Here is a 23927-nt window from a genome sequence, read left to right as displayed (position 1 = left end):
AATAAAAGATTGTTCATCATCATCCCGTACCGCCCCACTGTCACCACGCTTTTTTCCGCCGAAGAAACGTGCGGTTATCCACGTTATAAGCCGTGCTGCGCAAGCTATAGCAACGCAGCGTTACGATCAGGATAGAGATAAGATTCTTTTCACTTTGCATTCATTATGGTTTCCAGACAGCCACTTGAACGGTGCGCAGCCATGACTGACTGAGAGGCACGTTTAAGTGGCAGGAAAGTACCACAACACAACCATAGAGAAACCATCAGCAAAAGCTTTGTTTACAGCAGAGCGCCGCGTGTTATCACAGCGTTGAGGATAAGGCTGTCCAGGCACGTCGGCTGAGGTTTCACGTAGCCCTTTCGCGCAGCTCCTGCAGAAAAGACCGGTGGCCGTGCAAAAGGACGAGTTTAGCGACGCTGAGACATATCGGTGGCCATCGCTCTCGCTACCTATGCAACCTCCTCGACGAAAGGCGTCTCTCAGGCGAAAACCCCGTTTCGCGCCGCCTGCGCTATACGAATTGGCGAATGCTCTCTCTTCAAAACAGTTTGCACCATTTGGTGCGTACCTTGTCCCACAACGATAAACGTCAACTTTCTTGCCCGCATTTCCTTTCTTTAACGCTGCGAGCCCGGTGCTTCCAGGTCACGAACGACATGCGCGTTCTCGACAGGAACGTAGCGAGCGCCGAGTTTTCAAGAAAGGAAACGCAAGCAAGGCAGATGACGATTATCGTTGTGGCAAAAGCCCAAAAAGTGCGAACCTTTTATTGCGACAGCAGTTACATGGACACTACAGGCGCATTTCTGCCATCGTCGCCGCCGCGATGTTCCGTATAAACGCCAAGGGCGATAACATCGTCGCCACGCGCCGTATAAACGCCTCCTAGATAGCAGGCCTGCGCACTTTCCTTTAAGACGTCATGCTAGTTGGGCCGAAATTTCCACTGTCAAGCCCGCCGTTACGAAAGCGGTTACGTCAATATCCCTGCGGCTTACTCGCGAGCATCCCCACTAGATTCTATGGCAGTCGGGCAAGGTAGCATGACGTCATGGATAGAAGTGCACAAGCATCTAGGAAGCGTTGGCCGTATGCTGTAAGTGCGAATGAAAGCTTGTGAGGGTGAGCCGACGACAGCGGCTCAGTCTCACATGTATTCATGTTAGCTTGTGCGCGCGTGGCACCATGCTTGTTAACTGTTAGTCGGCGAATGCTTACAAATTTATATGGCCGATAAAACTACTATCCGTACGTCATATAGCCGTCTACTAATTTTCTGTCGCAGTAGATGCTCCGCCTTCCGGAAGAAACTGCGACTTTTTAAAGAGCGCAGACAGCGGCGTTACTCCCGCGCTGCGCAGGGCGCGTGGCACGCTTCCTACTTTCGTGTCCTTGACACGTCAAGGGCGCTGTGCAATGCCGAACGAGTCGCCTGTGTCTCTGACGGCACACACTTCTCGACATGCGCGCATCCAAATAAACGTTTGAGAGTACAACAGGGTCATCGGACAACAAGAACCAGAAGTTCTCGCAGAGGCGGTTCAGACTGCGGCGACCATGCTATCCAGCAGCGCGACGGCCTTACTTTAGGAAGTGTCCTCTCCTGAAGCCGAGTTTTGCTTCAGCCCGAAATTCCTTTTCATTCGTCACGCTCATGCCAACAGACGCAGTGCCCGCGAACCGTTCCATCTCGGCGACCGACCGAAGTCCGCGTGGGCGTCTCGTATACAGGTCGCCGGGCGCACAAAACGAGCGCGTCGCGCAGCTGTCACGTGTTTGTCGCGTCGCCGTCTCCACTGCGGACTGCCCTTGGATGGTGCGAGGCCAGCGTTTGTGCGCGCTTAGATGACAGCTGCGGTACGGTCGCCCACACGTTTTCCTTATTTAATGCCCTTTACGTAGACAACCAATTAAAAGGAAAACGCACTGCTGTTGTCGGGCAGGGCTGCTGTAGCGCGCGGGGGCGTCGACGGCCGGCTCGTTGCAGCGCCCCGGAGATGAATCGCGCGCGGCGCCTCTTTCCGAGAAGGCGTCGTCGCGCTGCCTTTGTGCCGAGCTGGGGCGCGTCGCTCACGCGGCGCTGATTCACGCGCCCACCGCCACAGCAACGCGAGGCCGAACTTGACATCGTCCGCTGCCGCGCGACGGGTCACAGCGGCGCGGCGCCACGCGTCCTCCCCGACGGATGCACGCGCGCCACCCCCTTTGCTGGGCGCGACGACGCTCGAAGCCAAACGCTTCTCGTTCGGCTGGAGAGTGAGTTGCAAACCAGCCGAGGTCCCGGAGCGAATACGTTATTCCGAAATCGAATCACCTCGTTATCGGCGTATACGTTACGCAATGGAATATCGACTAGGCGTGTGGTAAAACGGAAACAAACGAAAACAAACTTCGAATTCTTCGACAACTTCGAACAATGTCGCGCAAAAGTGGCACATGTTCGCGACTTCGGCACTCGCCCTGGATTTCACGGGTATTGTGGGCTGCACCTTTCTATCGCTCAATACGTGCTGCATAAAAGTGTTTTTTTTTTACGAGCCTAAAAGAAGCTCGCAAATGCGCGCAAAATTGCCGCGGGACTGGCCGGTCGAGGCACTTTGCGTGTATTCGCGGGCTTCTTTCACGCTCGGGAAAACACTATTATGTAGCACGCATTGAGCAACAGAAAGCTTTATCGGGACCTTTTCATGTGGCTCTACAATTTTCTCATTGACACTTTTCATCTAAATATAATATTTGAGAAGTTGATCAATTAATTAAGAATAATTATTTAATTAGGCGGAATGAAAAAAAATATTAGTATCCACATGCCATTGCAAACAACATTAACCTTGTTCTGTCCAACTACGTGACATTTGCATATCTTTAAATTCTGGCTAAAGTTAGCTGGGACACACTGTATATATGTGGAAAGCCTCGGCACGGGGCCCGACGTTCATGATGATCGGAGAGCACGGCAACAGGTGAGTATGCGAAACCATGCATCAGCCGGAGAATCGCGGACATTGCAGAGGCAGTATGGTGCCACACAGAGGGCGAAGACGTTACTTACCTGTACGCCAGAAAGCTAGCCTAATAAAGGAAGTTTTTCAGAGACAAATTTTGACGCAAAGGCTCTTCTTCCACAAATACGCACGCAAATCCAGAATGCAGAACAATCGGATCATACGAACTGTTAACGGTAACTATAAAGGTGCGTGGCATAAGTCAAACCTGGCTTCTATGCGTCTTGGCCTCCTTTGCACCACATCACGGACCCGAAGGAGCTATAACTCTCTAAAAAACCAATTTCTGCCAATCACACATGACTCTTTTTCCACAGCCTCTCTGTTTCTCTCTCTCTCTCTGCCCAAGCATCTCACACGGCCTGACTTAATCTTCGCTGGTCCCTTACCGCACTTTGCCTACAGCACTTCCTCATAAACGTGACGCCTGAATATGAATCGACATCAACTGTGCCGGAGCAGTGTATAAGAAATGGCGCATAACCAATGTGCAGTTGAAAGACCCAAATCAGTGGCACACGCCTTCAACGATTTAAAAACAAGCGTTCGGTTAACGTGAACCCTGAACCATGCACTTGCACAGAAGGTAAACTTTGGACAAGTTCGCCCCTGAGCCCATGCATGATTACACGCCGTGGCGGCTCAGCGACCAACGCCTTTCAAAGACTGATTTTGAGGCTTCGAGTTCAGGCTGCATTCCAAGAGGGGGCGGAACGAAACGCGACACATTGGTATATAGAGTACTGATATGCCGGCGCAAACTAAGTGTTTTCGTTGGAACGCTAAAATAATTAAATCAATCAATCGATCGGTTGATCATCTATTTAAGGCGACTAAAAACGTGAAGCCGGCAGCAGGTCTCAACGGACGCACATTTCGTGCTTACTTTTAAATTGATTTATTTAGCGCCCTCTCCACTGGTCCACTGACAAACAGGTATGAGCTCCCTTTCCTTTTTCCTTTTCTGCCAGCTTCCTCTCCCCCATTACAGGGTAACAAGCCAGGTGCTTTTTACTTCCATCTACCCTTCCCAATGCTGAGTAGCAGGTCAGAACTTTAATTTGGGCCGACCACTCAGCTTTTCAACCATTATCTCTCTCTCTCTCTCTCTCAGGTGCAGCCTGGGTAAGCTCAAGATAGTCGGAAATCGGGCTTGTTGGTTCACGATGATCGGGTTGCATAGCGCAGAGGGAACGACCACAAAACGAAGCACAAGAAGACACACAGCGCAATCTGTGTGTAGTCTTGCCCTTATTTTTGTGTCCGTTCCCTCTGCGCTATGCAACCCGATGACTAAGCTCCCCACCTTTCCTCTTTTTTTCCTTTCTCTCTATCTCTGGCATGAGCTCCGGCGCATCATACAGGGCATTCGCATGAACTCGACAAAAGCGAACCGTGCTCACTAGTCGGGCTGAAAAGTGCACGTCCACATCACGTGAACACTAGTGGTTCGGGCCAAGCGATTGCGTATATAGATCGGCTATGTAAACTGGCCTTTTCTTTGATCTTCTCCGTGTCAATCCTTAGTCTCTGCAGGCGGGTCAGCCGCAAGATACCGCTTGCTCCATTTGCACGAAAAAAAAAAATAAACATCGTGCCGACGATGTCAGTGATTCCATTCCACTCTCATGCCTCAAAGTACGCGCGGGGCACAGCGGCACGCTGCTTCGACAGTGGGCAGATGACGAGCAAATATAATGCGGGAAAAAAAAAAATTCTATATGCAAGGCCTCTTGATTTTCCCAGCAATAAGGTTGCTACGTCACTGACATTGTATGAAAAAAAAAAAATCAAACCATTGTGAACAGAACTTCCGGGACAGGGCAACGCGCGATATTTTGGAAGCAGAAGACATTGTAAGGCTGCAAAGTACGTGTGCTAGGGCGCGCCTTCGGTGATAGATAGGACAAAGAACTGCGTGAATAGACGGCCTATTACTCGCTGTCGTCACGTCAATCTCAAGATACTTCGCTCCTTGTATTTTGCTCTTTCTCTCTGTCTCTTCGTTGTTTTGCTTTGACATGATGTACCTGTCATACCGAGTGTTCTTTTTAATGCCTTAGCATTAGGAGTGTCAAAGTGGGGAAGAAGAAAGTATATGTGTGTTAATTCTGGGAAGCCGATATATATATATATATATATATATATATATATATATATATACTCTCCCATGTCCTCTCTACCGCGAGATCGGCTTCCCAGAATTAACACACACACACACACACACACTATATATATATATATATGTGTGTGTGTGTTAATTCTGGGAAGCCGCTCTCGCGGTAGAGAGGACATGGGAGAGTATATATATATATATATATATATCCTCTGTACGTATACCGCGAGATCGGCTTCCCAGAATTAACACACACACATATATATGTGTGTGTGTGTGTGTTAATTCTGGGAAGCCGATCTCGCGGTAGACGTACAGAGGATATATATCATCCACTTTAATTAAAGTGGATGAAAAAACAACTTGCCGCAGGTGGGAACCGAACCCACAACCTTCGCTTTTCGCGTGCGATGCTCTACCAATTGAGCTACCGCGGCGCCATTTTCGCGACCACTTTTCTTGGGTATTTATGTGTCCTAGTAGAACCCTGGGAGTGTTAGCCAGCGCCACCACTCACAGACATCCTAGAAATCCTATAACTAGCTAGCACTTTCGAGACACGCGACCGCTAATGCCTGCTGCGAAATACATCGGCATTGCAGTCAACAGGTTCCCAAAAGCCGGACAGTTCCGGAGACGATCCCACATAGGCCGCCAACGCGTTTCTTTTTTAGCGGATTTAGGGGATGGACATCTTGAAAGTGGTGCTATAGTTCTAAGATTTCCGTTAGCCAGGCGTGGACTTCACTGCTTCAGATTCGCAGTTCCACCGTGTATAGGCCTATAGTTGATAATGACAAAGTTAATTAATCAATATTTTGAGCTAGCTACACGAACATTGCGATTTCGCATACAGGCCATTCCCCCACCTCTTTGAGAAATACAGCTGTGCATGAATAAAATGCGTTATCTGTCGCAGGAGATTAAGAATTATACTAGTAGTAATCTGCTCGAACTAAAAACAAACAAACAATCAAAAACAGGTGGTACATACATCCGCATGCGCGCACACACACAAGCACGCGCATGCACGTAATCGCACGCTGGAAAAATTAAACCGCGCGGTTTATCGCCCCACAAGTGTAATGGGGGAGCTTCGGATTAATTAGGCCCACCCGGTATCCTTTCAGGTGCAACCAGTGCGCGGTACACGAGCGTTCTTTTTTCTTTTTCTGTCGCAATCGCAAATGTCGCAATTTCTGTCGCGTCGCAATCGCCCCCTGGCGATTGCGACGCCGCCGCGGCTGGTAAAACGAACCCGCGTCATCGAGCTACTGAGCCGCCGCGGCGGGTGACCATATGTGTACTCAGATACTAAATTAAAATTTAAATTATGGGGTTTTGCGTGCCAAAACCACTTTCTGATTATGAGGCACGCCGTAGTGGAGGACTCCGGAAATTTCGACCACCTGGGGTTCTTTAACGTGCACCTAAATCTAAGTACACTGGTATTTTCGCCCCCACCGAAATGCGGCCGCCGTGGCCGGGATTCGATCCCGCGACCTCGTGCTCAGCAGCCCAACACCATAGCCACTGAGCAACCACAGCGGGTTACACACAGATACTAGAGCGCACGTTCGTGCGGTGCTTACAACTTAATTTAAATAATACCAATAATAATGATAATCGTAAACATATATATATATATATATATATATATATATATATATATATATATATATATATATATATATATATATATATATATATATATATATATATATATATATATTTATATATATATATGACAATGATAATTAAGTGGGACAGAAACACGGACCTTTCGGTCCCGAAGTACAATCTGAAGGAACCGCTTTTCCGTGGCTATCGATCAACATGCCGAACAGTGCGTGCACGAGCACGAAATCAGCCGCTGTTGGCCCACACATGCGTATTTCGCGGTGTACTCCGTTCGAATGAAGAACATTCTCGAAATAGGCGCCATAACATCACACGCAAGTGCGCCTGTACGCTTATACTTAAAAAAAAAAGAAAAAAGAAAAGAAACGAAGGATGTATCCGGTGACGTCACAAATGCGCGCGTCCTTTCAAGCGCAGCAACCACTGCGCAACACGCTTCATCGACAAAATAGAGTAGTGGGAAATAATCTTGTACGAAGCGTCCACAAGAAAAAATGACGGTGCCTTAATGACTCGGTGCCTTAAGCTGCCATTATTGTGGGTAATAAATTTGTACCGTAAGTTTAATATGGAGCGCGTTATAATTTGCGTGAGCAAGGGACCGGCAACGACACCGTAGTCTGTCCCTCCCTCCCGTCCTGTCTAAAGTCCTTAGATTTTCTGCTAAAATATATAGGGAGGTTAGTCCTGCCCACTGCGCTATTTTTTTTTTTTTTTTTCAGCTGAGGTCACGAACCAACCAGGCCACAAGACACCCGCACGCTTCTATAATATACACTTCAGAGTAAGCTTCTCTTAGCGTGACAGCGCTAAGGGTCCCGTGTCGCAGAAAATCCGCTGTCGGTGTCGGCGTCGGCAGTGTTGTCCGTGAGCGAAAATTTCCGTTTATATCTAGGTATGCGTATATGCCACGCCTTGCTATATGAAATGGGGTATACACGGGTTATATTGTCACACCGTTCTATGGCTAAAGTTGCTCATATCTTGTCTTACGTTCTTGACAAAGTTATTCCTCTGAACTTTGAGAATGATACCCCATGCACAAACAAATGTCATGAAACAAAACACCGAGGGCGCATGTTTTTTTTTTTTTTTTTACGTTAAATCTTCTCAGACTGAAATATTAGAAGTGCGAAACAGTAACAGGAACCTGAAAATGGTCTATTTTCTTTTTTTTTTTTTTCTGGCGCGGCTGTGCACAATACATCCGGGATCGGCCCACGCAAGAGGCCGCGTTTCTACCAGAGAGCTCGCCTTTGTGCATAGCGTTCGCCGCCAGCGTTTCCGGGTAAACATTACGGCTACACAAGCTGCAGTTGCCGCAAAGCGTGAGAAGCAGTAAGGGATCTTCGAATGCTATCGTGTTCCGCTCTTAAACGCGAAGCTTAAGCGTCCTCCATTTTTTGTTTCTGTCCTTAAAAAATTTTTCTTTTTTGGTCGCATCGCCCCGCTTATCTCCTCACCGCGCTTTAATTTCAACTTTCACAATAATGCATCTGACAATTCTTTCTGATACCGCGCTTCTCGCCCCCAACCTTCGCGACCTGTGCAGATGGTCATTGGATCTTCGTATATACCTGACGAGAAATACGCCGAATATAGCGTGCCTAATTTTGTAGTTAGGCTGATTGAATGCCGAGTGTCAGGTAAATATCATCAAATTCTCGGCAGACAAAATAAGCTTACAAGGTATACAGAATAGTTAATTTCAACTAGGATCATGAATTAGAAGGCAGTCGTAATTATTGCTGCCATTATTGCAGTCGTAATTATTGCAACTTGCTTCCATTGAATATCGTACACCAATAGTCAACACTCGTTGTACTGACACTTGGTCCTTACCACAGTTTAGAACCGATTACAAGCTCCAATCCTTGGCCCACAATCTACCCGCCGTGGTTGCTCAGTGGCTATGGTGTTGGGCTGCTGAGCACGAGGTCGCGGGATCGAATCCCGGCCACGGCGGCCGCATTTCGATGGGGGCGAAATGCGAAAACACCCGTGTGCTTAGATTTAGGTGCACGTTAAAGAACCCCAGGTGGTCAAAATTTCCGGAGTCCTCCACTACGGCGTGCCTCATAATCAGAAATTGGTTTTGGCACGTAAAACCCCAAATATTATTATTATTGGCCCACAATCTGCCATTTTTTCTCAATAAACATAAAGATACTGCTGGTTTTAGTCGAAAACAACTGCGAACATACTTTGTGCACATGTACTCCGTATTTCTTCATATGTCGTTTAAGAAAACTTCTGTGTTATTGCTGTACTTGATTTGATGCTGTACTTGATTTGATTGGATGACTACTTCCGTATTGCTATTGTTATTTCGTTCTGTCTGCTGCTGACATGTAATGGTTTCCTGGGCCTTCGTCAAGCTGTTCGTACAGCTTTTAGCCCAGGTGACCATCCAGATACTTGCTGCAGAATAAAATATGATTTGATTTGATTTGATTATGAAAGCAAAATTTTCTTACCACTGACACTGTAATGGCTAGACAGGTAAGTTGCGAACCCAAAGTCCGTTCCGTACCGATTCTTTTGGAAAAATATATTCCGACTAGAAAGTGAGGAAACAAACAAACAAACAAACAAACAAACAAACAAACAAACAAACAAACAAACAAACAAACAAACAAACAAGTACATCCCGCTCGCATTAATATTCGCAGTATTTGTTGAAAGCACTTGTTGGCATCGTTTTTACGACAGCATTTCTTTCTTTAATTTTGTAATTAAGATAACTTCCCAAGGTTGAAGCTCCGCGCATGCTTAAACACAAGCTATCCGCTTAAACCGAGACCTCTAACACGAAAAAAAGAAAAGCAAGCTAGAAGCCATCACTGCGTTGCATTGCCCGACAGAATATGTGACATCGGTGCAAGGCTGCGGCACGAAGTTTTGGCGCACTGCGCATCGCACGCTGAAAGTAAACATGCGTTAGGATTCAAACAGCGATCCGATTCACTATTTCTGTTCGCGTTTTGGTTGATGCCGATGGTACGTGGTATGTCACTAGCAAGGAACAAAGCCGAAGTAAGATGACGCGTGCAGGACGTTCAAATCGAGAGCGTGACGGAATCCCGTCGGGTGAGAGCGGAAAGAGAAGACGAACACCGGCCACAAAAATAATAAATAAAGCTAGCGTTTCGGCTTCCACACGGTATAGCCATATTCTCAATAACATTACAACATTGACGAAGCTGTCGCCTAGGTACGCCGTGTAGCGTGACCGATACACCTGTAGCTAGATTTGCTTTGAGGTAGCTCACATATCTTTAACCCTTTACCTGCCGACTTATGTGCGAAAAACGTTTCCAAAATGAAAACTTTTCCTAAGTGCTTCACTGAATCTGTACATTAAATAAATGGCCGAAACACATTCAGAATAATATATTTATTTTCATAACATCCACAAAAATTAGCTTAATTCTAGAGAAGTTACATGCACTACATTGCTTGACTTTGCTTTTTCATCACCAAAAAAGTAAATAAAAAGTGAGCGGCCCAAACACAACTTCTGTGACCTGCAAGAATTGTGACGAAACCGACTGTCACGCAGAATCATATTTAGTCGTTTAGGAAGACAAGTTTAGTACGGTATATATATATATATATATATATGTGTGTGTTGGTGTCATTTTGGCAGCAGCGGAGCACGACGAGTGCACGTCTCATTGCTACTCTGCTCTTTCACAGGTTGGTTGTTCACTAAAAAAGGCTGTCTTTATTTAAATAGTTCTACTGCTGCTGCTGCCGCTGCCGCAACCCTTGCAATTGTTGCCTTTGCTGTCATTGCGCATCTTGTCAAATTGTGCAGTAATTAGGACGAAAGATGTTTGACTCTCCATGTGAAAATGGCTTAGACACACCCGATGTATCAGTTCAAAGTGTGGAATATTCTGCTTTCTACCGTTTCGGAACTTGCTCGAGCCTTATAGGAAAGCAATACAGAAGAAAAAACACAGCAGCCAAACAGAAGTGGGTGTGCCCTACGTGTAAGGCTGCAAAAGGCAACGAAGATGCTCAGGAAGATGCGGCTGGGAGGAATGAAACTGCTGAAATCCGAACACTTTTATATAGCATTAACCAGAAACTTGGCGGACCCACCGTGGTTGCGCAATGGCTATGGTGTTGGGCTGCTGAGCACGAGGTCGGGGAATCGAATCACGGCCGCGAAGGCCGCAGTTGTATGGCGGCGAAATGCGAAAACACCCGTGCATTTAGATTCAGATGCGCGTTAAAGAACCCCAGGTGGTCGAAATTTTCGGACTCCTCCACTACGGCGTGCCTCATAATCAGAAAGTGGTTTTGGCACGTTAAACCCCATAGTTTAATTAATCAGAAACTTGACGGGTTGATGCCACTGAAGGAGACAGTGTCAAACATTGGTAAGTTCCTATGATGTCATAAAAGTATGACGAGCTTCTAAGCCATCTGGAAAACCAGGAAAAAGAGACTAAGGGCATTCAGAAACGAAAAAAAAAATTAAATTATGGAGTTTTACGTGCCAAACCGACGATCTGATTATGAGGCACGCCGTAAAAGGGGGCTTCGGAAATGTGGACAACCTGGGGTTCTTTAACGTGCACCTAAATCTAAGTACACGGGTGTTTTCACCTTTCGCCCCCGTCAAAATGCGGCCACCGTGGCCGGGATATTCAGAAACGAATGGGCGCCATTGAGGTGTAATGTAAAATATATGCTGATGAGAAGAAAATGCGCAGACGGAACTAAATGATCTTGAGTTGCGGAACAGAAAACTAAATTTAGAATTTCATAGAAACCAGGTAACTGAATATGAGAACCTGCTACAAGAAGTAAACAACTTGGTTGATGTGATGAGTGTCGCGAAACTCTCAGAACTAGAAGTTGCTGCCATTCATCGCTTGCCAGCAAGGCCGGGGAAAACTCCAGGCACAATTGTGAAATATATGAGGCAGGCGATGAGGGACCAGTGGCTGGAGAACCGGCAAAATTGAAGGAAAAATGTTGTCGTGTGATCGTGCTAGAGAATCTGACTAGTCACAACAGGCAGTTGCTTAACGTCGCGAAAGGATGGGAGAAAGAAAATGGCTTTCAGTAAGCGTGGCGCAGGAATGGAAAGGTTTTATACGGAACGCATACGACTTTTCCGTATAATCTTGTTTCGGTCAACTGTAAACAATCGCCATTCTACCTAAGATGGCTGAAACAAAAGATCATGTATTTCTTTCGTAAGAAGTCAATGTTGTCGGTTCCACCGGTTATAAAAATTTCTTAAAATGTTTACATTTAAATATTCGTTCCCTTTGGAATAAACAAGTCGATCTTGAATTTTTTTATCTCTGAATTTTCCTATTTTCATGCCATATTGCTTACTGAAACGGGGAGCAGATATAACGATGACGCACCCATCTTCATCTCTTACCAGTCTTTCTGTTTAAATCGCGCAACGCGCCGTCGGAGCGGTTTGATGTTACTATTGAAGGAAGGAATCCAATTTGAACTACTTCCCGACTCTTGTATCACATGTGATCATTTTTAAATATTTACTGCTCGCGCGGGTAACCCCGGCAGCTTTTCTTGCTTCTATGAAAAGCTATGTTTTTAGTCTGACAACCTGTATCTTTTGGTATCTGCAGGCGACATTAGCATAGATATGTTGGGTCACTCTGCGTCACAGCAAACCATGGATACCCTGATTGTATCAAATGGGTTTTCTAACGCTTTTGCTTCGCCAACCAGATTTACAGAAAAGATCGCAACTTTGCTCGACTTTTTTTATTAGAAATATCAACAGTAAGAACATTTATTGCCAGAGTTTTCTCACAGGATATCAGCGATCGTCTTCCCATATTGATCCTCATAAAAAAAGATACTGTTCGCGAGAACGTAAGAAACAGACGGGTTGCATTCACGATATTTCTGGTTCTAGTCTAGAGGCTTTTAGAAATGAATTGCTTGGTAGTAACCTGCAAGAGATTATTTCGATGAAGAACGCTTAATAAACCTACAATACATTTTTGGACATAACCTCAGACATATACAGACGCCACTTACCAGAAAAACAAGCCTATCTGAATTTTAAAAAATGTAAGCCATGGATGACCATGAGTCATGAGTCTGCTAATGATGCTTCGCATCGCGCGCGTAATGCGCTGACGTCGGATCGTTCCCCACCTGCGGCAAGTTGTTTTTTTCATTCACTTTCAGTGCCATTAATTCATCATTTCTTTAATTCAATCAGTAAGTACAAGTAACTTCCCCTATGTTGTCCTTGGCGTCTTTGTTTGTGGGCTTCTCATGGTATGGTTAATAAAAATCGGGCACCTCGGTCAATTCCCTTTATTCCTGGTATGCTAAGTATGATTAAACACAAGAATGAACTCTATCATGCACAAGTTTGCGGTAAGGAGAAATTATTCCATTCTTAAAGAATACAAGACGTACCGAAATCGATTAGATAAAGAAATTAGAAAGCGCAGATCGCACTACATACCCAAAGAAGTCAGCGCAGATAAGACTGACGTCCTGCGCCACAAACTAAATTTATTTCTAAACCGGAATACATCATGGCAAAGTGGGGAAAACCTTACAATCATCGGGAACAAAATATCAGGAGCCGAACTTGCAAATATATTTAATGACTACTAGGCGAATGTTACAGATGACGCGATGTTTAGTAAGTTTATTTAATTTGTTCCTAATCCAAATTCATCTTCCATATTTTTTGAGCCTGTAGTGGAAGATGTCTATTCCGTTTTTTTTTGAGAACTTAAGAACAATTAATCTCGTGATATTAATGGCATTAAGATTAGTGCGATTAAATATACGCTGGGTGTTGTTCTCTCTTATATTACTCAAATATTCAATCTTTGTTTGTCGAGTGCAGTTCTTCCGGAAATAATGCAGGTAGCAAAAGTCAGTGTTTTGTTCAAAAAGGGTGATAAAAATGATGTTAGGAACTATAGACCTATATCTATACTGTCAGTGTTTTCGAAAGGGTTATAAAGAGTTATGCGCCGTCAACTGTACCAATTCCTCGAAAAACAATGCGATCTACTTGGATTCAGAAAACACGGACCTACAAAAATGGTATTAAAGGGACACTAAAGTGAAAAATGATTTCTTCTGCATCAATAAATTACCGTTCTACAACACCAAAAACACCACTCTTACAACAATAAGACGTTTGGTAAGCCAGAAAAAGCGCAAGAACGAAATACGGGTGGCGACGCCTACTTAAGTTCCCGCACCTGGGGGCTGTGACATCATGGATTTTGATGGCATCTTCTAGGGCCTACTAACTATATATAGCGCTACAGACTGACTAAATTGTGTTCTAAAGGAACCAAATATTAAACATGGCAAGTTTCGGGAACCTTTATTCAGCCAACGTGGCCCAAATGCGAAAAAATACTTTGGAATCCCTGATGTCACGCTGACGTACCGGCGTTGGGGTTTCGGCGCGAAATTCAAATACTGATACTTGGACCTTCATTTTCTCATCTAATAATCAAACTATTTTTTTGAAATGACTACCTGCAGGGTTCTCAACCAATGTTTCATTAGTCTAAACTGATTTACTGTTTCGCTTTAGTGTCCCTTTAATGTGGCAAAAAGATAGTTCAGGACAACATTCATTTGGGCTAGATGGTGCATACTTGAATCAGGAAGGAACAGCGCCAACTAAGACGATCACAAGTGGGGAGAACGACACAGGACAAGCGCCAACTTCATTTATCTTTATTCACCGAAAAATCTGCAAATATAAGGAAAATCACAGACATGCGCACAATGACCATAATGCATCTGCCAAACCGTTCTAGATAGGACATTTCGCTTTTGAAGAGGGTCACGGAAGTATAAAGATTCTTGGCAGAAGCAGGGAAACAAAGGCACGTGAGGTTTTGGAAGCATTCCGTATAAAGAAAAGAGGAAAAAACTGTGTTATTGATACTTCCGTGACCTTCTTCAAAAGCGAAATGTCCTGTCTAGAACGGTCTGGCAGATGATGCATTATGGTCATTGTGCGCATGTCTGCGATTTTCCTTATATTTGCAGATTTTTCGGTGAACAAAAATAGATGAAGTTGGCGCTTGTCCTGTGTCGTTCTGCCTCTCGTGATCGTCTTAGTTGGCGCTGTTCCTTCCTAATTCAAGTGGCAAAAAGAGTTCATTCCATCCCAATTTGAAAACAAACTTGTCGTGCTGGGTATGTATGTAGACTTTAGCAAAGCTTTTGATAATATTCAGCATTCTACGTTGTTTCATAAATTACAATGCTATGGAATTCGTGGTCATCCGCTATAGACTTAATAAAATGTTATCGAAAACATCGCAAACAGCTAGTCGAGATTGATAGAAACTGCTCGGATCTGAAGTCTACTTTTTAACTTTTTAACTGAGTTTACTTCTTAACTTACCGTATGAAGCCCACACGCGAGAACTGTTTCAGCTGGCCGGAATTTTACTTGTCTATAATATCTACACTTATAAGTTATCTGTAGCGATCAGACGCGATGTGAAAGAAAATTGACCTTTTCCACATGGCCTTTCACATGTACAGCAAAACATTACATCGCTTAATACACGAAAGTGATAACCCCGAAAACAAATTTTTCTAAAGATAAATTATCCTACATAAAGCCTACAGTACTTAATAAATATGTGAAAGCTGGAATAGATTTTCTGCAGTGTACACCGATCGAATTGCGAAAACTGCATATGCTAGGTCTTTGAATTACATTGCCTCTCTAAGGCCTATTTTAAGGCCTTAGGCAAGGAATGGAAGCAGAGATACATCATAATACAAGCGAGCTGCTGCCGTCGCGGCAGCAGCTCGCATTCCTATAAGTGCAGGCGAATTCGCACTTTTTTTCTTAAAACCCAGGCAATTTACTGTGCCAAGTGTTATACTAAACGGCGTATAGACTCCAAAATCAGAGATTTCTGCAAAATTTGAGCAAGAACTGTGCAGCGGTGAGCGCAAAATCTTTTTTTTTCGACCAGCCGCAGCGTAATAAGCAGGAAATATATATATACGCCCAAGAATGGTACCACATAGGAAAAAAAATCAACTGGCCTCCTTCGGAGTGAAGAAATATGCTCAAGTAAAACTCTTGCTTGTGCTAGTTGGTTCATGCTTGAATGAGTACAGAGCAAGGCGCAATGGACCAGGTGTTGCGTACTCCAGGGTAGTGTATCGTACTGCTGCCGAGTTGTAGCGACGCCTGCCTATCGAAGCTCGACTGACGTTACTATTGGGTAGCGTGGCGTTGCCGGCGGGCTGCAGGCATCCGGTAGACCATGGCGACCGGGCAAGGACGAGACGATTTCCAGTGCGAAACTTGCACGGTTTATTCAAAGGTTGATGAAAGATGATGAGAATGAAGTGATCTAAAAAAGTACATATCGGAGCCCCTTAAATAGGCTCTCTACAATCATGGGAGCGATCTTTCTTCCGTCGACGTCACGTGACCGGCACAGAGTCTGATTCGTGGAAAGAGGGCCTCTCCTCCTTCGGTTATACCGAGCCTCTGGTTATATCGAGTCTACTGCAAGGAGGAGGGCGTCCCGCCTTCGTTTATACCAAGCCTCAGGTCCGGGAATCGCAGACGCTTGTCCTTCTCTTTTGGGTGTTGCTGTTTCGCGGAAGTTCCCCTGTAGAGCTTGACAATTCGAGGAAAGGGTCCCTCTAAAGTCGCGCACACACACACACACGCACACACACACACACACACACACACACACACACACACACACACACACACACACACACACGCACACACACACACAAAAGAGGCCTGTAAACACTGCGGGGCTTCCGCCAGACCGGCAGCCACTCGAGATGAACATGGCGAACTAGGAAGTCACGCTTCATTTCGACGAGGCATGGTAGGTGAAAGTCCTTTCTGCTCGAGGTGCTAGACGCCAACCGTAACAGGAGAAGTCACGCTTCATTTCGACTAGGCATGGTGGGTGAAAGTCCTTTCTGCACGAGGTGCTAGACGCCAGCCGTAACACAGGATAGAAGAAGCAGAAGAAGGCGCTGGTCCTGTCGTTTGTGTGCTTCTTCTGTCCTGGTCTATTGCGCCTTGCTCTTTGCTCATTCGGAGTGAAGGCCGGTCCCCAGCCGAAAGGCCAGTAAAATCGTGCCATTTGTTTCTATCTTCTAGGTGCTTCCATTCTCTGACCTGTTTCATCTCGGCAGGTCAACTGTGGCACTGCGGCACCCGTTCGACAGGCGCTGTAGGTGAATTCGTTACCAGTAGTGCCTTGTGCGGCGTTATTAAAATCCGATTTTTTCTATTAATGATTTAATCGCGATTAACCGACTGATGTTACCGGAGTGAACGTCAGTAAAATCACGGTATTTTTTCTTACGCGCTCCTATTCATCGGCCTATTTCACGGCCGGATCTTGTAATTCAACGCTTCACTTATATATGCACGGGCGTGTGTGAGGTGTGCATTATAGCGGTCGCGCGAAAGGCGCCCCGCAGTGAAGACGGCTCGTCGACTCGCCAAGCTTTGTCAGGCTGCTATACGCTCCGGCTGGGAGCGCGGCAGTTAAATGCTTTCACTTTTACTGCGCTTTTACTGCGTTCTCGTCCACCACGGCGCTCTGAAATTAGTGTCTATATTTTTGTCGAGTGTTGATGTATGCGCGTAAATATCGTTGTTATGAGGCCAACAAACTTTGTGTTATTTATGTGCCTACTATAAAACCACAGCCGTCGCGGTCAGGCACACGATCTCGTGACTCAATCACATCACACTGAGGTTCACATAATTTCCCACATATAGTCCGCGCAGCTTTGTATCACGATCTTCCCGCGGCTCAATCTCAAATCTCAAAACGGCGCTTCTACCAACGCAGTTCAGATATATATATATATATATATATATATATATATATATATATATATATATATATATATATATATATACATATATATATATATATGTATATATATACATATAACGCTTTACTCATAATTTTCATCACTTGATGCTCGGCCACCCTCAAGTACAGTGTTACATCCTATTTCGCAGTAGTCAAGCTTGCTTTACCCTATGTTCGCCGAAAGGGATCTCTTGATCAGATTTCAGTGCGAAAATTCAATGTCTTCTTTTGCTTGTTTGTTCGTTTCGGCAACGACTATTTTAGGCATTTCTCGGCCATATTATTTTTTTGTGATGAGTCAGCCAAGGGAACAGGCTGGCTTCAGGAAGGGATACTGTACAATGGATCACATCCACGTAATCAATCAGGTAATCGAGAAATCTGCAGAGTGCAATCAGCCTGTCTACATGGCTTTCATAGATTACGAAAAGGCATTTGATTCGATATAGATAACAGCTGTCATAGAGGCATTACGTAATCAAGGAGTACAGGAGGCTTACGTAAATATCTTGGAAAATATCTACAGAGATTCCACAGCTACCTTCGTTCTGCACAAGAAAAGTAGGAAGATACCTATGAAGAAAGGGGTCAGGCAAGGAGGCACAATCTGTCCAATGCTATTCACTGCGTGCTTGGAAGAAGTATTCAAGCTATTAATCTGGGAAGGCTTAGGAGTTTGGATCAACGGCGAATGTCTTGGTAACCTTCGATTTGCAGATGACATTGTCCTGTTAAGCAACACTGGAGACGAGTTACAAAAAATGATTGAGGACCTTAACAGAGAGAGCGTAAGAGTGGGGTTGAAGCTCAATATGCAGAAGACACAGATAATGATGAATAGCCGGCAAAGGGAACAAGAGTTCAGGATCGCCAGTCAGCCTCTAGAATCTGTGAAGGAATACGTTTACCTAGGTCAATTACTCGAAGGGGACCCCGATCAAGAGAAGGAAACTTACAGAAGAATAAAAATGGTTTGGAGCGCATACGGCAGACATTGTCAGATCCTGACTGGAACCTTACCATTTTCATTGAAAAGAAAGGTGTACAATCAATGCATTATACCGATGCTAAGATATGGGGGAGGAACTTGGAGACTTGCAAAGAAGCTTGAGAACAAGTTAAGGACCGCGCAAAGACCTATGGAACGAAGAATGTTAGCCTTAACGTTAAGAGACAGGAAGAGAGCGGTGTGGATCAGAAAGCAAACGGCGATAACCAATATTCTAAGTGATAAGAGAAAAAAAATGGAGCTGGGCAGGCCATGTAATGCGTAGGATGGTTAACCGGTGGACCATTAAGCTTACAGAATGGATGCCAAAAGAAGGGAATTGCAGTCGAGGACAGCAGAAGGTTATAGGTGGGGTGATGGAATTAAGAAAGTCGCAGGCGCACGTTGGAATCAGTTGGCGCAGCACAGGGGTAATTGGAGATCGGAGGGAGAGGCCTTCGTCCTGCAGCGGACTTAAACTAGACTGATGATGACAAACTACATGAACGTTCAGTATTCCTAGGATGGACCACAAGTTTTACTAGACCACAAGTTTTACTAGGCAAACCTACCCGATGGGTATCGCAGCACCATCAAGGTATAGGGTCCCTACCAAGAAACGTGGGCCCGAATTTACACACAGCCAGGCGAAACGCTAGGGCAAAATATGTAGAAAAATACCTAGCAACAAAAGCGAACACGGTATACACGGACGCCGCGGTATATCCTCGAGAACGAAGGGAAACAGAACAAAGAGTTGTCGCGGCAGTAATGGACTCGGACTATAGGGAAATCGCTTGCACGTCGGCACGGGATTGTACGGTAACCGAGGGAGAGGAAATGGCTGTTGCTCTAGCAGCTGTGGAGGGCTACCGCACAAATAGATCCCTTATAATTCTAACAGACTCCAAGGAAGCATGCCGAAACTACATTAACGGCAGAATCGGTCAAAAAGCGCTCCAAATCTTCCTCCGCGCTGGCCAACAGAATAAACGCATTAGACACACCATCTTTTGGGTACCTGGGCACACTGAGATTGAGGGCAACCAAAGGGTTGATAGGATCGCTCGCGAGCATGCAAACCGAGCGGACCTAAACAGAGATCCTGAGGATTTCATGACAGTGATCCCAACGTACTCTGACATACTAAATTACCATAGAGGGACGAGGATCACATATCCACCGCCCCACAATACACTCACTCAACAACAGGCAGTTTACTGGCGAAAGCTGCAGACAGGAACTTTCCCAAATTTACATATACTATGCAAAATGTTCCCAAGTCAATACAGGGACACATGCCCGTGGTGTGGTGCAATACCCACACTTTATCACATCACATGGGAGTGCAATACGAATAAGGAATTCCACAAAATAGAAAATCCGAGTGCGGAGCAGTGGGAGAGCGTGCTCTCCAGCGGCGACCCTAGCCTCCAACGGAAGCTGGTGGATCATGCCCGACGAGCAGCCACGCTCAGTGGTGCCCTGGAATAGGGGCGCCAACCATGCTGGCCGGAGATCTTCATCAACCAATAGAAGATCAAGACAGCCGGCCCGACCGCTGAATTACTCTTTCTAGAGTAATAAAGTTTACTTCCTCCCCCTCCTCCTCCCCCGTTTCTGTATGCTTCGCGGTAATTATGCCAGGTCTCTCTCATCAACACCCCATGCGCACTGTTTCAATAGAGGACAGAGGGACAGATGAGTGTTCGAACAGCAAACGCTCGCCACGTTTGAATATATACTAACACAGGAGCTTTGAAAACGCATTTGAATATGCATGCACTTTGACTGTTTTACAGTTTATCGACTTCCCAAAAGCAGAATCGACAGACTTTTCTTTCTTTTTTTCTTTCTCACTTCTGCATTTCGCATCTATCGGCGAAAATTGAGAATTCCGAGAACTATACGGTTATGAAGCGCGCAGCGGAAATCGAAAGAGACAGACATACTATGCGCTCCCTCGATAATTTGAGCGGGGGTGACATCCCCTGAAGTGTCACTTCAGCAGTTGTCTTTCTTTCGTTCTTTCTTTCCTTCTTTTTTAACATAGCATCTCTCCGTATCACAACGATGATGTACGTTGTCGGAAAACACGTCGGACGAAACGAAATGGCAGCTGCGAACAAGCGAGTTTACAGACATCTGTGCCGACATTCAACAGCGCGCTGCTCGGAGTCACAAATGCTGTCCCGCGCTTTTGTGCGACGCCGCTTCCGTTCGAGAATGATGCAGAATAACGCGAAATGAAAAAAAAAAAAAAACGCGAAATGCGGAAACGAGTCGACGTTTGTCGTTCTTCAGATGAACACGTACGAAAACGGGAAGAAATAATTCTGAAGAGATTGACGAGAATCAACCACGCAGGGACACGTTCAACAGCTGTATGGTAACAGTCATATCTGTCACCTTGCGGTACAGGTAGCAGTGTTCTCAGAACTTGCTTTCCGAATGCAGTTGCTGTAAGGAACTTATTCATTTTCGAGCAAAGAAGACAGCAGTATTTAACTCCTGTGGTAGACGTTATCAGTGCAAATGAGGAACGCGAGCGCAGACGAAACGATAGGGAAAGCAATTGGTTTATAGCCACACGATGTTACGATATAACACGCCGCGCATTCGGTGCAATTCACATAGCTTCCCCAGGTAAGGACGTCCGATGCGTCGCCGACTTGCTCTGATGCGAGGTTGATCTCAGGCAGCGATCGGACCTTGCGCGAAAGCAACGAAGAGTGGCTGTATATGTCGGCGCAAGGGCCAAATTCTCAGTTTTTCGTTCGTAAGAACTGTTTGCCATTATTGGAAGGCCGTTTTCGTTAATGGGTATGTCCAAGATTACTATTCACTGACAACTGCTCTTAGGAACAGTTCTATAGCGCAAGAACTACAGTTTGTGAATGTGGGCCGAAGAGCGCCGAATTAAGTCTTTCGTTCTTTTCCATTGGACGACCAGCTTCGCTAATAATATATGCCCGTCATCACGATTGGCTGACGGCTGTTCTTACGAAGAATTCTAGCGTAAGTGCTGTAATATTTATTGGCTCAGGGCCCGTATGCAAACATATGCAAAAACAAAGAAAGAAAGAAACAAAAAAAACAAGGCTCTTACGAACAAAAAGCTTTGTGAATACGGCCTCCAGGCGACAATACCCAAAGCTTTTCGTTTGTATTGACTGTTCGTTACTGACCGACCTTGTTTTTGAATAATATGTTTACTGCTAGAAGTGACCGGCGCGTGTTTTTTACGAACCGCTCTATTGTAAACTCGACCATTATTCACGAAACGGTCTTACGCTAGCCTTGTTCGCAATAGAAAATTGCAGCCAATCTTGATGCTGGACATATTATACTAGCGGAGGCGGCTGGCCAAAGGCAAGAACACTTATGAACCAGATGCTTTGGGAGTGCGCTGTCTGCTCAGCAAATACGGGCGCTGGGATTGAATTCACGAAGCCTTCCGTCCGTCAGAACCGTTATAGTCATTATTGGCCAGTCACGCCGTCCAGCCACCGACTTGACTCGGCGCCCGTTCTTACAAAGAGCTCCGTAGCGCAAGAAATGCTGTGTGGAACAGGTCTCAATGAGCATTGGTGAGCACGAGTGTCTGCAAAAAAGGGCGGACGCACCGATCTTGCCGTTCCTTTTCCAGCGTCCAAGGTGCCTCTGTGAATTCGGACTTGGGTCCCCGCTCCCTGTTCGCGCAAAGAAGAAAAGATAACGTAAGAGGCGGCTCATTATCGACAGCCTTCCTGTCTGGAGAGATTAAAGTCTGGTATAAGTATAGTTGGTATACGTATAGTAACATACAAGCATTAGGACGAAAAGAGCTCACATGAACGGGACAAGATAGGGAGACAGGCAACCTTCTCTAAACCTATATGACTGCGGTTCCTGGCGATGCATGTATGCACGTACGTACACATTCTCTCGCAACTTGCCGTGAGCGACTACGCGTGAAGTTGTGTTTGCTCAGCTGAGGCTTTGCCGTCGTCCCTTAGCTCTTCAATTCGCTCCTCGCGTGCGCGAGAATCGTAGAGACGACATAACAAAAAAGGCCTAGCACGGCATTGCCTCACACCATGCCGCGTCGCGAGCGCTGCTGTGCTGGCAGCGTACCGCCACGCATGCGCGAAAGGAACCCGGCCCGGACCGCAGAATGGCGGTGAGGCACGAGAAGGAGCAGGGGTCCCGTACTCGTGGGCGCCACAGTAGAGGTGACTCGCACGCACTGAGGTCTGACGACAGCGCCCCCAGACGCGCACTGCATGCGTTCGGGCGCACGCTTCACGGCATTGAAAATGATTGAGCAGACGCCCATTTGTCTGGCCGCTTTAAGGCCACGTCACGGAGACAATAGACGGGCCACGACATTCCTCATCCCGGGAATAGAAAGAACCGAAAAATGGAGATCCGCGAGGCAAATAAAGATAAAACAAAAGAAGGCAAGAAAAGCTGCGCCCGTTGTCGCTTGAACGTGCACGCACGCGCGCACACGCAACTAGTGACTCGTCACTTTTGACTTGTTCGACAGGCGCGCAAGCTTCGCCGCACGGACACAGAAGTCTGCTCGTTCATGTGTGCTCTCGGAGGCCCGTTTTCAAGGCGTGCCTTGCGGCGGCGCAAGTTGATTTAGAGCAGCTGGCAACTAAAAGAAGTGCCATCTTCAACAGTAGCCCTGAACACAGGGACAAGCGAAAGAACACAGACTTGTACAGCACATGTCGATGTCATTTCGCTAGTCCCTGTCTTAAGTGGTGCTGTTGAAGATGGATCGCTACCAACTTGCAATCCTAAAGAAAGAGGCGTCATCATCCAGCAACTGCGCTTAAACGTTCCTCTTTACGATCAGCAAGTGCATCGAGGCCCTCAAGGTCTACATAGGAAACATTACAAATTACGGGCCTCGGGCTGCAGTTTCTAACGATCGATTTCATTTACAGCGCGTGAAAGTGTAGCCAATGAAGCAGCATTGTGCAAACCGAAGTAATACCAGCCGCAACCTGTTATACTGTTGTCAGGCAGCGAGGCTACCCTGCAATTGGTGCAATAATAATAATAATATTTTTGGTTTTACGTGCCAAAACCACTTTCTGATTATGAGGCACGCCGTAGTGGAGGACTCCGGAAATTTTGACCACCTGGGGTTCTTTAACGTGCACCTAAATCTAAGCACACGGGTGTTTTCGCATTTCGCCTCCATCGAAATGCGGCCGCCGTGGCCGGGATTCGATCCCGCGACCTCGTGCTCAGCAGCCCAACACCATAGCCACTGAGCAACCACGGCG

At 45.9% G+C, this 23927-nt stretch overlaps 1 long non-coding RNA gene across 1 annotated transcript in view; it reads right to left on the bottom strand.

Annotated features, from left to right (window-relative positions):
* The window catches only part of LOC139052784 (uncharacterized), a 172918-nt gene that overhangs the window by 103575 nt on the left and 45416 nt on the right, over positions 1-23927 (bottom strand). Inside the window, exon 3 of the long non-coding RNA XR_011510056.1 lies at positions 22269-22334. This is a non-coding gene — a long non-coding RNA (uncharacterized lncRNA). The remainder of the gene's footprint in view (positions 1-22268; positions 22335-23927) is intronic.

Source organism: Dermacentor albipictus, chromosome 1, assembly GCF_038994185.2.
Source record: "Dermacentor albipictus isolate Rhodes 1998 colony chromosome 1, USDA_Dalb.pri_finalv2, whole genome shotgun sequence".
Classification (NCBI taxonomy): domain Eukaryota; kingdom Metazoa; phylum Arthropoda; class Arachnida; order Ixodida; family Ixodidae; genus Dermacentor; species Dermacentor albipictus.
The sequence above is the reverse complement of the archived record's forward strand: the minus strand, read 5'-3'. Positions and strand labels throughout refer to the sequence as shown.